The sequence below is a fragment of the Pinus tabuliformis genome, chromosome 6 (assembly GCF_031772625.1).
Source record: "Pinus tabuliformis cultivar Carrire ecotype Pingquan chromosome 6, CPIR1, whole genome shotgun sequence".
Taxonomy (NCBI): Eukaryota; Viridiplantae; Streptophyta; class Pinopsida; order Pinales; family Pinaceae; genus Pinus; species Pinus tabuliformis.
In genome coordinates this window covers 1932607048-1932621651 of record NC_142292.1, presented here as the reverse complement: position 1 = coordinate 1932621651, position 14604 = coordinate 1932607048, and positions in this window count along the sequence as shown.

The following is a 14604-nucleotide window of genomic DNA, read 5'->3' as shown; positions in this document are numbered from 1 at the left end:
GCCAAAAATGAGGAGGGCACTAAATGTTGCATGGCTCCAAGAACTCAAAGAGATAAACCAAAGCATTCAGGAAGAGAATGTAGAACCAAGGAGACTCCTACAAGAAGCAAAGAAGGAGAAACAAAGGTTGTAGCATCAATTACAAGCCAAGGAGGAGACCTTGGAAAAGTTGCAGCATAACAAGCCTAAGGTAAAAAGTGATTCTTCAATTTCATGTTCTTTTTGTGATGATGATTTCGCTACTTTTGAGAAACATGCTACAAGAATAGGATCAAAATTTTTGAAGAAAATGGGGTATCAAGGAAAGGGCCTCGGTATTAATGGCCAAGGCATTGTGAATCCCATCAAAGTGGAGGAATTTCCTCGTTATGCAAGACTTGGATATGTCAGAAATGAGGTTGGGGAATGCTCCAAGACAACCAGTGACCAACCAATGAAAGATGATGAGAGAAGCTTGTCACATTCCAGTGGTAGTGAGGATTCCACGAGCACTTATCATAGGTGCACTAGGAGTAAGCATTCCAAGATGATCCAGAAATTTTGGAGGAGAAAGAATCATTGTAGTCATTGCAACGAGGTTAGACACCAGAGAGCCATGTGTCAGATACTCCATGCCCAGAAAGCACCTATGAAAGAACCAATTGGTGAAGATGCTCAAAAATTGAATCCGCCACAGGGAGATGACCCATTCACTTTGTTGAGTAAGAGATGGTTTTACTAGATATAGTAGCTTGTCATGGCTGCATTTTGTAAATCATGTGTTGCAATTGTAAAAGTGATGATGTGTTTTCCATCGCTTATTAAATCAACGAAGCTGTTTTTGACATTTTTATTGATAGCTAGGGTATTGGTTTCTATTATGATGTAAACTTTTCCAAAGAGTGTTTTATATAAACTCTTGGCAAGTATGGGGTTGTTTGAGTCATGCGTGGTCTTGTATTTAATTTTCAAAGAATATACCACAAGTTTGCATGGAATGCAGATGTTGAAAGAGTGGCTTGAAAAAGGCACATGTAGATGCATATTATGTTCATGCTTTTGGAGGAACAAAAGCTCCTCAGTGGGGAGGAATGATCTAGGTGGCTCTAGAAATGCTCAAGATTCAGAATTGGATTTGGAAAAACTCAAAAATAAAAGTTGTTGGATTAAAGTGAAACTAGGGTTAGATCAAATATCTTGTCACAAGCTTTCCAACAACACAAACATCACCTCAATCTGAGTTTGTATGTGAAATTTATGGTCAATTAAAGTTTTGGTCAAACTAGGCCCATTGGCAGCCACTAACGAGGCAACAATTTGACACTTATTGGCGATGGATTATGATGGTCAGAATGCACGAATTTGTCGCCTCTTTAATTTGTCCAATAAACCCAAAAATCCGGTCGAAATATTTTTGCCTATTTGTCATAAATATATATATAATCCAAACTTAAACAGGAATGCAAAAAATTACAGATATAATCATAAATACAAATATGCAGCAACAAAACACTTCATTTCATTAATAGAAAAATATTGAACTATGCTTACAAACATAATGGAAATAAGATAGCTCGGGTGATGGTAGCTTATCTCTGAGAAGAGAAGTGGCGGCTACATGCCTTTGAACTATGTTACAATGAGGCTCAATGGCCTATGTATTATTGAAAAGCATGAGAAAACCCTAAACAACAAAAACCCTAACCCCAGGAGATGTAACACTAAGAGTTTGTGGGTCCTGTTGGGGTTAGTTGGGCAACGAACTTACCGAGGTTGTAACATGGCCATATTATCTTTGTTTGGTGCGTACGATACCTTGTTGTAAAGGTCTCTCTTAGTACTACAGGTTTCACCACATGCCCCTACATATGGTTATAGGCCCACAGAAGACTTAAAAGAAAAACGCTGTAGGGGGTCAAAACTGCTCCAGAAGTTTGGGGCCCGAAAAATAGCTAAAAATAGTAAATGCTGAAATAAACAAGGAAACATATGAAACTGGTTGGTGGGTCTAGGTGGAATAGGTGGGTGGCCACCAATATCCACTTGGATATATATATATATATATATATATATATATATATATATATATATATATATATATTATGGGTCCCCATCCAACAGCCCACGACTGTTCCACATAATACAACCACCATATATATAATGGGGCTAGCGGAGTTCGAAACCCCCCGACTAAGCTGACTTGAAAACTGTTGACCCCCCAAATTCATTACAACGCCGAAAATTTAATCAAACTGCACCAAATTGGGCGACTTGTGGGGTTTGACCCGAGGACCTCCCAACCACCAGTGCCTTTAATTATGTTTGCCAACCGTGTTTGCCAGTGAGGTTAGTCTTGATATCTCAGCCCAAAATTTTACATATAAACCAAAAACATTTTTTTCATTCGACCTGAAAAGGGAGGAGCAGAGCAGTGGAACTAATTGGCACGAATCATGAGATGAGAGAATATTTTTGATGTTGTGGAGGAATCTTTAGATTCCTTTGGAGGCTGATTTTTTACAGAGGCCGAAGTATATTAACTTTAAACTCATTTTTTTTAGTTTTCCACAAGGAATTTAATGGTATAACCAGTTTCCTCAACTGGGAAATAGATATTCCTTCAACCTGCAAAGAGGAATCTTTGTGGAATCTTGAAGAATCTAAAATATTCGCCTAGGGCCAAATTTTCACAGGGACATAATCATGCCAAGTTTATACTCAAACGAACCAGAATTTCGCGAGGAGTTTGATGACGTGATCAATCTTTGGATATAAGCAACAAATCTTCATTCAAATTATAGAGAGGAATCTTTTTGGAATCTTGAGTAATCTAAATGATTCCCTAAGAGTCGATTTTTAACAGTTTCAGAACCAGGCTGCCTTTATACTCAAATTACTAAGTTTTTTGCAAGGAGCGTAGTGGTGGAGTCAGATTTTCCATCTGAGCAGTAGAGCTCTAGTCAACCAACAAGAAGGAATCTTTGGGTAATCTTTGAGATTCTCGAGGGTCTAAAGTTCGACAGTGTCAGAAAGGGGTTGAGTTTATAGTCATTTGACACAATTTTGTGCTATGAATTCAATGGTGCAATCTATTTATTTAGTAGAGATATGCATTTTCATGTTATCCCTAGAAATGGAAGTATAGGGTGCCTTTTTTACATGCATGTAATTTGATTTTTGTTGAAGATTAATGAAATTGGCCTCCCCACTTTGAGCAGAGCCCGAAGACATAACCTACACTGGGTGAACTCCATGATCAACCTTTTTTTCTTTTGTTTCTCATGATTGCCTTTCATTTCCGTTTATGTTATGTGTTTGAATTGTATGGTTACATGCTCTTTCATATGTGATTTTGAATGCATCAATGAAGTAAAAGATCTGGATCAGGGTGATAAGAAGCAATGAAAACACATTCAAAATCATTTTTCTAGATGAAAATTACACAACCAATCACAACACCACCAATTGTCACAAAAATAACCAAAAAAAGAAAGAGATCATTCAAAAACAAGTGACAAAAGTGCACAAAGGAAACAAGGGACCCAACGTGGAATATCAAACAGATCCAAGTAGTCACCGAAAGCAGCCAAACAGATCTGAAACTGAGTTCTAAAGATGAGAACACTAGTCCTCAACCAAATCACACAAAGAATCCTTCAAGGGAACCTTGAAGAACACAAGTAATGGAAACTCCCAACCAACGAATAAGAAATGGCTCAAATTTGACAAAGATTAGCAACTAATGACAACAAAACAAATAGATCTAACAGATCTCCAATTGATCAGCAAAAAACAAGAAGATCAATGTCCAATACAAGACAAAAACCTCCCAATTAAGGATATCAAATTAAGGAAATCAAGCAAAAGAAAATAGATATGGATCATATCCAACAAATAAGCAGGAAGCTCAGACTGATCAAGAATAGAAACTGGAACTTCTAAAGATAAAAGTTGATTTTTTGAGGCTAGAAACTCAATTGCACGCAGAAGACAACCAAATTTCAATTAGTCGTTATGTTGCTAACTGCAAGGGAGTGAATGGGATCCTCCAATCACACAGATGACTCCCTATGGGAGTGACTGGGGAAAAAACTAAAAACTTCCAAACAACCCACACACAAGCTGAGAAAAAATCAAAATATTCAGAAAATAAACCCTAAAAGCGAGTATTCTTTTGTTGAAAGAACCACTTTTATTGCATCTAAATTTGCAAGGAGCTATTGCTCTGTGATCTTGTGTCAAAATCAGATCATCAGATAGAAAAAGGAAAGACTAATAGAAATACAATAACGTCCCAACCCAAATGATTAAACATGCATTAGGCAGTCGGTTCTATGTACTACAAGGAAATATGTGTGCACCTGGTCTCCTTGCCGGTTGGGGAAGGATTTTGGGTCGGATGCAGATTCCCGCACTCCATTCGAGTGATCTACCTCATCCACACCTGATCTCGATCCCTACACACAATCATAAACAAAAAGAGACAACAAGTGACCTTCCTCGGACGATCGTTAGATCAAAATATCATTTATTATTACCATAAATAATGTTGAATACAAATAGATACAGGAAGGAACATATGTTTCTATTAAGCATGAAAAATCATATTACAAGCATATACCTTCACCTCAAAGCCTCTTCTACATGATCCGGCAGAGTATCCCTTCTATAACAAGGAAATGAGCATGAAGAGCAACACTCAAGTAACAAGGACCTCACAAGCTCTCTCTCTAGTAGCAAGATAATAGCATAGGCTCAAGGTCTCTAACTCTCCAGAACTTTGGCTCTCCAAAAGTCCCTGGTCCAAAAAACTCCCCTTGACCCTCTCAAATGGTCTAGTATAAACAAGCATAAGAGAGGTCCCAAGAGGGTGTATGTAGGTGCTCAGGATGATGATAAGTCATGGAAAATTCTAAATGATAAGTCCTAGCTAGCTCAAATAAGTGATAAGTCGAACTGATCCCATAGGGACCAAATCACTCTAGAAAACTTCCCCAGTTGTAGGTTGTAGGTTGTAGTATCCCTTTCGGGAAATTTTGCAGATTTTTCAGAAAACTAATTCAACCACAATTTCTCCTTAAAATTTCCATTCAATTTACAGAAAATTTCCATGTAAAATAAAATAAGGGAATGCACACAATTCAATCATACAATGAGCAGAAATATTCTCAGCTTTCATTGAAATAAATGACTGAAAGAGTGTACATGATGATATAGCTGAAATAGTTGAGATAGACAATCTGGTCTCCAAAACTGATCTGCTCTGATGCTGAAGCTGACCCTCCCAAAAATGAACTGAAATCAATCACTGCACCTATGAATTCTGGTTGAATCCACCAAGGAGATGAGATGGGTTTTCGTCCACTCTCACCAAGATCACTTGAGGGTTTCTGTCCTAGGGCTACTGCTGAAGTAGAGAACCGAGTTCTCAAACCTCTCCACAAGAAGAAATTACAAATCCAAGATGTCCTCTAATGGTCTCCTCCTCCTCTTTTATAGATTTGATGGACCCCTCTAGAAGCTCCTATTTTATTATTATTTTAATCATTAAGCACATTTCCCTTAATTAAAATATTCTTTTTAATGTGGGAAAATGGTAAATTGGCCACCATGCTTCCTCCAGCCACCAAAAATCACTTCTAGCCATCCCATCCTACAGGTCTTCTAGTTCTGGTTCCAACAATCTATTACACAAAGTGTTCTGCCAAGTATTCCTCCCGAAATACCACCTTAAGCGTAATTAATGGAGTCAGGCCCATTAATAACTCAATTTTTTGAAAGTTGTCGGAATGCAATGGAACGAAAGACAAATTGTGCGGATGATGGAATATACCAAGCGAATGCCATAAGGCCTCATAAAAACTCCTTAAAACCCCATGAAACACCTCTTGAAGCCCTTAGGCCCGCTGATGAAGTAAACCTGCACCTGTGACCTGTCTGTTGTAACCTTGAAAATCCATCCTAATCATGCCATGAGGAACACCAGAAAAATGAACATTACAAGTCCTTCCACCCCAAGATTGCTTGCCCTCAAGTAATCTAAACCTGTGGACCAATCTAATGGCCCAACACAATTGAGACCCAATGCCTGAATCCCATACGAACCTAACCCACCATGAACGAACCCCTCAATGCCCGGATCCCAGACCAATCTCTGACTGAACCTATCATCAACAAATCCTCCTGGATCCCAATGCCACCAAGAATAAGCATCAATGATCCACGACTCTTGTGGTGCTATAGCTCTGACTGTGAATGTTGCCCCACCAACTATGTACCAACTCATCATCTCTCTCCAGTCCAACCCCTGACTCAATCCAATGCTAATCCTACTCTCCTGATGTCGGGATGGAATGTTGAAGAGTTGTCGACCTGTATCCCACTGCCAACTAGAGCATGTAGTCTCTGACATGTTTGGGGGTCTCCACTCTACTACGCCCCTAACTAAGGATATCACACCATCAATAGGATACCAACTCATGATCTCTCACCAATCCATCCTATGGGAAGGATTGGATGCATAGGCACCTGTATATGTGATAAGTCCCCTATGATGCATTGTGCCCCATTCATGCAACTCTGTTTGTTCAGCCAACAATATCCATCAAGAAAACCTTGCCTCTCTCCCTATAATGGGTACAAGTGGCCAAACTGTGCTGCAAGCCCTGTCCATGTACTCTTGGAGAGGGTTTCTCCCTGAAAGTACTACAACTCTGCGAGCTACCTGTGAAAGCACCTGCACCTCATCAGTGGGTTGGCCCAAAGATGAATGCACCACCATATAAAAAATATCCACCATCATCTGGCTCGAAACTCCATGCTCCTCTAGTCTACCAACCTCATGCAAAGTTATCTCGTCAAACCCTCACACCTCCTGAGGACATGTGTCTGCAAATACTGCCACCCTGTGAGTTGTCTGTACATCTGCCTACTCCTCATCGATGACTGGCCCCAAGGATGGCTTCTCATTTTCCTCCATAATGGGCTCATCATGCATATTGTGCATATCATCATCCTCAGCTCACTCATGCTCCACCATATGCTGCTCCTGTTGAGTCATCACTGGTGACTCATCATCTTGAATGTCTCCGATAGGGCCCACTGACTATTCACCATAAACATTGGAATATAGATATGGCCTGTTGTCAAAAAATCCACATGACTACTCATGCTCCCCAAAGGCACCCTCGTATGACCCCATGGACTTATCCAAAGAAGAGTCAACATCCTAAAAGACAGATGGAATATCCTCCTATTCTACCTCTACCATCTCCTCTGCATCTCTCAAGCATGAGTGGTCAGGTCCCCAAGGTTCCTTGCAGATGAAGCAAAGGCCCTTCCTCCTCAGCTCATTCTTGCTGCATGGTTGGCCACCATAAATCCACTGCAACTCCCCCTAGGTCAACTATCTCCTGAATAGTCCAATGTTTTGCTCAACTAACCTTTCATCTAGTTCATAAGCAACAGGTGAAATCAAGTGTTCCTCCCTCCAAATGGCCAACAACTTAGACTACAACCTCCTGAAAATGGCATTGTGGCCTCCCATACATGAGGACAAAGTGGATTGCATGTGTGTTACGACTGTGTCAGGATGATGTTTCTTAATGTTGAAGAGGCATTGAAACATCTGCAAGATCAAATCGTCACACTCCAGGTCAAACATGAGGTCACAATATCTAACCAAGGCCATGGCTTCTAGAATCTCAAGCTTCTTCCCAAAAGTAGGATCCTCACTGTTATCCAAATCCTAAAATGTCTCTACTATCATACTGAAGACTCTCTTCATTATACCATCACTGTAAGGAGGTATGGGTGCAGACAACATTATGATACTGCTGAGACAGGAGGCAACTGGAAGTTTGACTCCTAGACAAGGGTGCTCCAAATACTTGGGTTGTACTAAGGTAAGCATGGTTGGTTTTGGAGCCCAAATCAAGATCCTCCCATCTAATTGATCCAACTTGGAAAGGAGTGAAGCAAGTTCTTCTACTTTGAGAAGGGATTTTACTGAAAACCTCATGGATTTTAAATATGTCCCAAGTGTGTAGAGTTTGTGTATCATCTCATGTCCTTCCTACAAATCATTTAGTTGTTCTTGTTATAGTATAGAAAGTATCCCATTGGAAAGGGTTCTGTTGAATGTTGTTGCTAATTTATTAAGGGAGTCTACCAGTGTTTGAACCATGTTTTTAGTTTAATGATGTCAAGTACATGACTTTGACTTAAGATTCTACACAAACTCCTGCTAAACTTTACATGACATTAATAATTCAGATTAGTGCACATAGTACTCTACGTCAAAGGTATACAACCATACACATTATGATTGCTCAAACCTTGACACAATTTTGACACACACTCATGGACAACAACATACTATCAGTTCATGGCTATACATCAATAGATTTGGCTTCAACTTCAGCCATACCTAGAATGGACGTCTGTTGGTCGGAAATAACGTAGGGATCACTTAAGACCAAATCAACCTTCCTAGGAAGACTGCTACATGTTCGTTGTCAAATCGGCCTCTACAGGTGTCAACGCAAAATGTTATTCCAATTGACTATGCTTTGCACATTGATGCTAATATGAACAGCATCCACTCTTTCACCATCGAACCTTATGTATTACACAACTAACAATTTGATCTTGCTTTAGGTTATACGCACAGAACGCACAGGATACGACTTTTCCACCTCAACTCTGTCATGTGCACGGGGATGCTTATGTACATTGTCACACTGTCACATCTGGAAATGCAATTTATCATTGTCACTTTTGAACTCTACATGCAGACTTCAACAACACCATTGTATACTGGCACACTCCCTCATATCAAAACACGTAGTTGATTTTTAATTCAATGCAGGGCACGCTCAACATATGACTCTCTACCTTGAATTATACACCGAATAGTCATCCATTTTTCCAACAAATAATATGTCCCTCTAGATGTCAATCGTTCTTTCCTCCTGCAACAATATACAAGGAATCATCAAATGCCAGCGCTGACAACCTTGTGCCTATCGAAATAACAGCTACAGTAGCTTACATAAACTCTATGTAACAATACGTGATCTACTCCAAATTACTGTCGTAAATGGGAGACAAAACAACGCAAGGTATAAGTGCTGCTACAGGTATACTCCAGCCAGGGCACACGCTGCAGTAGACAAATGTGTCGATTGGATGTCACTTTATGTGCTGGTAATGACACATTTTACAGTCCCGTCTCCAAACAAGATGTTGTCTGGAAAATGTCAAGATCTCAACCTCGTAATTGCTTGATATTGTTGTTTCCACAAACTTTCTCGATCCATGCACAACCAGATCTAGCTGGCTTGAGTCCAGGATCTACGCATCAGTAACTAACGGTCGTTCTTTTTTTATACGATCGATATGGTTCAACAAATTTCTCTCCATGCGCAGATGTCACGCCAGCTTGGCCTTATGCACCCTCGGATGGTCCAGTGCTACAGCATAACAAACAAACATGGGTACGAGGGGACCGATGATTTGAAAAAGAAATGGAGAAGAGAATTTTGTGATTGGCGTTGACTCAACACACGGTCAATGTTCCGATTATTTGCTCAGCCTTCTGAAGATTGATGTGATGCGGCCCTTGCTTTCATGCATGTTTGCGTCCTACAACATTTCTCAGTTGTGACTGAACACCGTCCCATGTCCTTGTGCCAAAAGTTTTGCAGGGTGATAGTCTAATTCGCTCGACCCATCCGCCTCCCAACGCTAGAACTGCGTCAGTGTTATCTCCACAAGCAACGCAGATTGTCACTCATGGACTCGTTGACTACCATGATTTGACTTCGTCATTATATCTTTGTCGCTTAGTGTTTATTAGTTTACGAAGTTTCCCAACAATCAGTCGCACATACTCTTCGATGTTGGGGATTCCATTGAATTTAGGTGGACTCGTTCATACGGGTGTGAGATGCAAATCGGGCAATTTTTTTTTTTTAACTGCTACTTCAACTGACAGCTATGAGATATGTTATCATCCCTATTCTCAGCGATCCACACCACCAATATGACCTCCACACCACAACGAGTGGAACAATAATCCCGTTCTTTAGAATCTCTCTGTGAAATGAGTAAGTATAACTCCTAAAGCAATTTGGCCTTCACCCGAAAATATCTTGGGCAAGTAATAATTAGCAAAACAACCTGAAACCACAAGCTTGGACTTAAAAAAATAACCCACTATCTTGCTTTAGAATTTATTTGCAATAAAACCCTTCAGGATGGCAGGAAAACCAACTTTGATACCATTGTAATATCCCTTTCGGGGTATTTTTCAGAAAACTAATTCAACCACAATTTCTCCTTAAAATTTCCATTCAATTTATAGAAGATTTCCATGTAAAATAAAATAAGAGAATGCATGCAATTCAATCATACAATGAGCAGAAATATTCTCAACGTTCATTATAATAAATCACTGAAAGAGTGTACATGATGATATAGCTGAAATAGCTGGGATAGACAAGCTGGTCTCCAAAACTTATTTGCTCTGATGTTGAAGCCACCCTTCCCAAAACTGAACTGAAATCAATCACTGCACCTGTGAATTCTGGCTGAATTCACCAAGGAGATGAGATGGGTTTTCGTCCACTCTCACCAAGATCACCTGAGGGTTTCCCTTTTGGGGATACTGCGAAAGTAGAGAACTGAGTTATCAAACCTCTCCACAATAAGAAATTACAAATCCAAGATGTCCTCTAATGGCCTCCTCCTCTTTTATAGCTATGATGGACCACTCTAGAAGCTCCTATTTTATTATTATTTTAATCATTGAGCACATTTCCCTTAATTAAAATATTCTTTTTAATGTGAGAAAATGATAAATTGGCCACCATGCTTCAAGCCACCAAAAATCACTTCTAGCCATCCCATCCTACAAGACTTCTCGTTTCGGTTCCAACGAGCAATTACACTAAGGTGTTATGCAAAGTATTCCTCCCGAAATACCACCTTAAGTGTAATTAATGGATTTAGTCCCATTAATAACTTAGTTTTTTGAAAGTTGTCGAAATGCAATGGAACGAAAGAAAAACTGTGTGGATGATGGAATATACCAAGCAAATGCCATCAAACCTCATAAAAACTCCTAAAAACCCCATGAAACACCTCCTTAAGCTCTTGGGCCCACTGATGAAGTAAACCTGCATCTGTGACTTGTCTACGCCAACCTTGAAAATCCATCCTAACCATGCCATGAGGAACACCAGAAAAAGGAACATTACACAAGCATAGAAAAGAGTGAAAAAGGCCATAGTTGCACTGATAAGGATGGTTTGGGAGCAACTGGGAGGCTCCATTCGCTCTCATAGGCTTGTATCCATGCAACTAGGGGGTAAGACTCGAAAAAAGGAGGTCTAAGACCTGTAAAAAGTCAAACAAAAATGAGGACCAAGGAACATTGACCTTGGGGGGTAAAATAAGTTGATAACAAACGATTTCTAGTTCGTTTAGCGACTGTTTGAGGGCCAAGATATTCTGTGAGCAGGACCGAGGGCTATAGGAAGATTCTGGACAGATTTTGATGTAGTTTGAGGTGTGGACAAACCTCCCAAATAGAGCCACGGGTACATGAACCTTGGAAGACCTAGGTCAAATCTAAAGCAACTTGAGAAGAGGATTGAATGGTCTATAAATCAAGTATAGATTAGCCATTAGGAGCAGCGAAGGGAAGTGGAGTCTATTGGAGGGATGTCACAGTTGTAGGTACTCTTGTTGGAGCGTGGAATAGGGCAGACGTGGACTGTAGTTAACCCTAACCAGATCACAAGTTTGACAACAGTGAACTCTAACTCAGATAAGACATACATATTGATGTTTTCATGTTGAATGGTTGCTAGGGATTAGGTTGTTCCAAAATGATTTTGGACAACAGTTTTGAGGACATCTAGAGGTCCAAATCATCATCAAAATTACACAATGTTAAGAGTAGCATCAAAGTGTTGTAGGGTAGTGTGGTCATCCTCTCGATTTGATGATTTGCAGGTGGATGGGTGTCCTAGAATAGGATTATTGGTGAAGTTTTGTTGGAAGCCAAGAGCAAGGGTTTCATAGGTGTTTGGATTTCCTAACTAAGATCTGATGCTACAGTAAGGATTGGTCACTCATGGTCTGTTGGAGGGAAGAGTGAGAGTGGACCAAGTGTGGATAGTGGATTGGGAATTTATGGTCTGTTGGAGGACAGTGTGATAGTGCCCAAGTTGGAGCCCGATGTGCACCATCTTTATGGACTTAGGTGGTTTCTAGAGTGGTAGTTATTGAGCTCAAGGTTTGATGAGCTAGAGGAGCAGTTGATTAGCCCTAGACTTGTGTGTGAAGAAGGACTTATACAACAGATGATAGGCATTCCTCCCATCCCATGTTAATTGTGGGAGATGGACATCTTACAGTGATAGGTAGCAAGCAACCATCCATGCCCTATGTTGGTCTTCATTAGAGCAGTGTAGGAAGATCGTACTGGGTTGAAGTCCCTGAGTAGTTGAGGAGCAGTAGTGGGAAGTTGAGAGTTGTTTACAAACAGAGTTTTGAACAACTCGACAGGAGTCTAGCTTTGTTGTTCCCACGATGGATTAAGGCACAACTAGTGAGAATATTTGATATCTAAGGCTCAGTGGTCAGATGGAATTGGATCATTAATAGAGGCGATGCTGCATATTAGGAGCTGAAGGATCAGGCAAGTACAGGGTATGACCAAGGTAGCTGTGAGGATCTCTACAACAACTATATGGTCAAAGTATATTTTTTAGGGTAGATTGGTTGTCAATGGATTGACACCAAGCCCTAGTTTCGTATTCTTGTACTAGTGGATATTTGAGGGCCATTATCCCTTATATGGGAACCCTAGATTGTTGTATTATATGTTGACAATATAAAAAAGCTGGGTTACATATACTGTTTTTATTGTGCATATGATTGCTTTACTACATTATATTGTTCCATTGTGTAAAGTAGATTTGTTGAGATTCTTGGTTTGGTAGCGTCGAAGATTTAAGATTATATCCTAGACACCAAGGTAATGGAATAACAACAGGCTTCACATCCTTTTGAGTCAAAGGAAACTTTCATTGATGATTTTATGACAATGATAGTGATGATCGAGAAAATGTATCTTGATTAGAAGTAGCAAGAAAAGAGTGACAAAACCAAAGACATGAAAGAGCGATTGTTGAGTTCAGCCTGGGAAAAGGAAACTGGAGGTGATCCTTTGTCAGAAAACAAATTTATGAGGGAATAAAAACAACCTATGGAGAGTAATGGCACATATTTTTCTAACAGCCACAAACATGTAAGATATTGGCTGGAAGAACGAAAAGGAATTATCCTTGGCATTTGTGCACCAAACGTGACCATTCTAGGTATAGAAAAGTTAGTTTTTCCCGTGTTCCTTTTGGTTATAGGAGAATTAGAAACTTAAAGGAAAGTTTATGGCATAGAAACCATGCATGTTTTGTGGGGTAACTAACCATATCATTGCAAAGTGTTGGAAAAGAATGGCTTTGTACATGAAAAAGGTGGCCATCGGGAAGGGGGAAACTATGAATAAAACCTTCCAAGTTCTTGTGGGAATAAGAAAGATGCGAAATTCTCTTGCACACACTACTGGAAGTTGCACCCTGAATTGAAGCCTAAGCAATTTCGAGATTGGAAGGGCAAGAAAAAGAAAAAGAAGGAAGTGGTTGGAATAGCTTAGCATAGCAAAATCTTGGATTGAAGTCCGAAGATGAGACTTGAATGTTTGAAGTAGGGATAAGAGGTAAAAACCTCCTTGTCATGTCAACGGAAGTGGGCAAAGTAATAGGTGATCTGAAGCAGGAAAGTGAAATGAATGCAGCATGCAGACCTAACCATGATATGCTTTAGGAGCCAACAACACTATGACATGAGGTTTTTTGTGCAAACATGTTAAGAATGTTAAACATATTGATTCATTCTCATTAATTTCTTTGTTTTTATTATTTCTGCTAATGTCTAGTACATGGGTAGTAAAGGAAGTAATGAATGTAGAAAGATGTGGAAAAATGCAAAGGGCTAACAATATGCTTTCAGTTGTAATAGTTATCATGTAGTTGATGGTGATGATACATGTGCACATAATGAAGTGGATAGACACCGAACAAGTGGGGAGTTGTTTCCCCTGCTTGGTGTCTGATTAACAACCTTTTGGAGATCCAAAAATATTTAAGTGGGGAGGCTTGATCCAGGAGGATCCATAAATATCCAAAAATTCAAAGTCTATAGATTCATAAAAAATCAACTCCATTGTGTATATATCAAAAATCCAAATCCAGCGCAACTTGAATAGGTGAAAAAGGAGCTCGTATGAGGAAGATATCACATTTTAAAGTTCGTGGGAAATATGTAAAGCAACACCAGGGAGCACCACATGGCACTGTGGTGATGATAGGTGGACCAGTGATAGATTGACATGTGGAACTAGCTAGTGACTGGTTATCCACATGGGTAGGAGGTACATGTCATTCAGTGCACACATGGACCATGTTGTTTGATCTGAAAACATCAAAAGATTTCGTTTTAGGGATAGACTAATACAACTGATAAATTTTCTTGAAAATTTTACTTAACTTTGTA